Source organism: Pinus tabuliformis, chromosome 1_2 (assembly GCF_031772625.1).
Source record: "Pinus tabuliformis cultivar Carrire ecotype Pingquan chromosome 1_2, CPIR1, whole genome shotgun sequence".
Classification (NCBI taxonomy): Eukaryota; Viridiplantae; Streptophyta; class Pinopsida; order Pinales; family Pinaceae; genus Pinus; species Pinus tabuliformis.
The window spans coordinates 939,720,878-939,725,144 of NC_142298.1; positions in this window are offsets into that span (position 1 = coordinate 939,720,878).

Genomic DNA, 4,267 nt, shown 5'->3' on the forward strand with positions numbered 1-4,267 from the left:
CTCAGCCATTCAAAAATTATGACTCCTATTGGTATAGGAACCTAACAGTGGCTCCACTTGGGGATGGCATTTCCTGGTGAAATGTCAAGAACTAGCAGATCAATGGCCTTCTGAATTACTGTGATTTTACTCTGCAACTTTTCCTTTTTACTTTGTTGCTTTATTACTATTTATGACAATGAAACTTTTGAATCTTAGGGCCTTCTCTTTGGGCTTCAACTCCAAAATTACCATCCAATCAACACTAAACTTTGTGAAGAATGAAATATGTACAAGTGATTAGTGAAATCAATGACTGGGATCTATATAGTGCTTAAGAATTCGACCATTAACTGGTCCTCCTTCTACTTCTGCACCATCCAATTCTATGAGGAAATAAGAATTATTGCCTCTAAAAGCATAAATGACGTAAGGGCCTTTCCATAGGAAGTCAAAATTCCCATGTTTACCTTTATCCTCCTTTCTTGAGTCCCATTTCAAAACTTTATCTCCCAGATAGAAATCTTCTGCCTTGGTCCTTTTGTCAAAATATTTCTTGATTCTCTCCTGCACAACTTGGGATCTGATATACACTTCTTCCCTAGTGTGCTGCAAGTGAATTGTCTGGTTGATCCTCTTTTGTATATCATTTGGCTCAACCTGTGCTTCTTGGAGTAATTTCATCACTGGTGTTCCCAAGGAAGATGGGAACATAGCCTCCATTCCATAGACTAGCTGATAAGGACTAGTACCAATGGATTTCTTTGTGGTCAGCCTGTCTACCCACAAGGCATTTACTAGCTTCTTGTTCCAGGTTTTCTTGTTATCTTCCAAATTTTTTTGATGATATTCATTAAGCTCTTATTGGAAGATTCTGCTAGTCCATTTCCTTGGGGATAGTAAGCTGTGGAGTGACCCAAGGTTATATGATATTTGTTGTAGAAAATCAATCATCCTCTTTTATTTAAAAGTTGCTGCATTGTTTGTGATGATTTTGGTTGGGCAACCGAATCTGGACAGAATGTTGGCCTCAAGGAAACCTATTATGACAGTATCAATGGCTTGTCTTGAGGGTATGGCTTCTATCCACTTTGTAAAATAATCTGTGGCAGTCAAGATCCATCTATGTTGGGCAGAGGAAGGGGGATGAATTTCACCAATGAAGTCAAGACCCCATTATTGAAATGGTGCTTCAGTAGATATTGGTTTCAAAGGTAATGGTAATAGTTTTCTTTTTCCTTCAAAAATCTGACATTTGTGACATGAGGTTACAAATTTCTTTACATCAGAAAATAGAGTGGGCCAGTAAAAACCAGCTCTTAAGATCTTATCAGCTGTGGTCTTCCAGTAAAGATGTCCCCCACAGTCACCTGCATGAAATTCCTGTAATATTTTGTTAGATTCTTCCTTTAACAAACAATTAAGTAGGATGCCTTCATGATTTTTCCAAAATAAAGCATTGTCAATTATGCAAAACTTCAAAGATTTCATTTTTAAGAACCTACTTTTAGTCCTGGATAACTCTAGAGGAGCTTGAAGATTTTGTAGAACGTATATAATGTCAGCATACCATGGTGAATCAGTAAAGGCCTGGCTGATCTGTGGAGTCACCATCTCCTCTTCGTTATCCAATTCTGCAATGAAATTTATGTCTAGGGCCTGACAGTTTGATTTAGCTATAAGCTTGGATAAACCTTGGCCTTTGATCAATTTTGTAGGTTTAATTTCTAAATCATATTCTAATATGGTAGCTATCCACTTCACTCTCTTTCCATCTAGTCCATCCTGTGTTAGAATGTCTTTTACTACAACATTAGGAACATAAGATACTATATGAGAGTACAAGATATAAACTCTGAAATCTTTAATAGCTTTAACTAGAGAAAAAGCTTGCTTTTCCATTATATTATACTTTAAAGGTGCATCTCTCAAGGCTTTACTAAAGAAGGCTATTGGTTGTTCAAAACCCTGATCATTTTTCTGCAGTAGGACTGCAACAATTGTATGTTCTAAGGTGAAAGAAAAAATGATGAAATCTCTATCAAACATTGGACTGATGAGAACTGGTGTTTGTGTTAAGGCTCGCTTTATATCTTCAAAAGACCTTTTAGCCTCTAGAGTCCATTTAATAGTTGAATCTTTCTTTAACATGTTGTTTAGTAATCTAATTAGTTCAGCTAAGTTAGAGATAAATCTTCTCAAAAAGTTTATTTTACCTAAAAATGCTTGTAGTTCTCTGATGTTCCTAGGATGTGGTATCTGCAAAATGGCTTCAATTCTTGTTGGGTCAATCTGAATACCATCTTTGGAGATTATGTGGCCTAGTAATTTTCCCTCTTCCAACCCAAATAAATATTTTTTAGGATTTAGAGAGATTCCATACTTCCTACACTTGGTGAAGACCTGCCTGAGATGATCCAGGTGTTGCTGATCTAATTTAGAGAATATTGTGATACCATCATGGTATATTACCAGGAAGTCATGGATTTCCTTAGTAAAGGCTATTTCCATTGCTCTTTGAAAGGTGGCTCCTACATTTTTTAACCCAAAAGGCATTTTCACATACATGAAATTGCCCCATGGAGTAGTGAATGCAGTTTTTGCCTGATCATCTGGGTGGACTACAATCTGGTTATAACCACAAAACCCATATAGCAGTGAGATTCTGGTTGAACCTAATACCCTCTGTAATATGTGATCCATTTTAGGAAGAGGGTAGTTATCCTTGAGTGAAACTTTATTTAAATTCCTAAGGTCAATACACAGTCTAATTTCGCTAGTTTTCTTTCTTATAGGTACCAAATTAGAAACCCAATCTGAGAATCTAATTGGTGCAATGATCTTAGCTTCATACATCATTTTGATCTCTTTTTCAATAGAAGGCAATAGAACAGGGTTAATCCTTCTAATCTTCTGTCTAAAAGGCTTTTGGTTACTTTTGAGGGAATGGTGTGTTGTATTATGTTGGTATAATAGGACTTAAGGTCCTCATAATTCCAGGCAAAAACGTCTTGGAATTCCTTTAACAGATCTATATATTTCACTTTTTCATTGGGAGGTAATGAATTTGAAAGTTTTATCAGTTTGGGATCTTCTTCAGAGCTTATGTTACATTCCTCAATGTCAGATTTTAAGGGTTCCATTTTCAGCTTTTTAGGGACATCGTTTGAATCAAATAAATCCTCCAAAGGAGTTAATCCTTTGGGAAAAAAATTGTCTCTAAGATTGATGACTCAGATTCTTCATCAATTTTCATTTGTTTTAGGTTTTGAATATCTGATTTTGTAAACTTTGTGGGATGGAAACTATCTATCTTTTTAGCTTCTACTTCATCAATTTCTACTTTATCAGGGTGATCAAAATCTAATGTTATGTCTGTGTCTGTGTTGCTATTTAAAAATTCATCATCTAAAGTTAGAAAATTGTTAATTTGTTGATCATTATTGAACACTTGCCAGTTCTTTAAGTTGTTAGGAATAGTAGGTCTATGCCTAACCTTAGCAGTGTACTGATGGTTGGGCTGAAATGGCAACTTGCAAGTACTAGCAAACATGGCTAAGCTGTGAGCTTGCATATTGTGTTTTCTTGGTATAACCACAAGCTTTATTTCTAAAAAAGTATTTAGTATTTCTACAACTGTTCCTCTATAAAATCCTAGCCTAGCATCCCTAGTCACATAAACAATGTTAATTTGTTTTATTACCAACTTAGAATCTCCCATAATAGAGACTCTTATGGCTCCTAACCTTTTGACTAGTTTCAGACCTAACAGAAGTGCTTCATATTTGGCCATGTTGTTTGTACATTTAAAGTTCAATCTGTAGGCATGACCCTCTGAATGATCATTTTCTAAGTTGTAAATCCATACACCTGCTCCTGCACCTAGTTTGTTAACTGACCCATCGAATTCAAGATTCCATAGAATTTCATGTTCATAACTCTTACTGTCTGGGGGAGCAAAATCTTCTTTGACTACTGTATCTTGGTCATCTTTGTTATCTGAAATTTCTTGAATTTGGACACTTTGATCTTCTTTTAATACTGCAATTTCTTTTGGTTCCCATGTTATGTTGTTTGGAGTGTCTTCTTGGTTAGATTCAACATTGTAAAGTATGAAAGAATCAATATCAGAATGCATTGAATATATAGGAAAGTTTTGAGGTCTCTCCTGAGTAATCACTACATACTTCATCAGAGTCTCTCTATACAATTTTTTAGGATGTCCAAAGACTGATATGGTAGCGTACGACATGTCAAGTTGCAGAGATCCCTAGAGTTTCGCACCCCA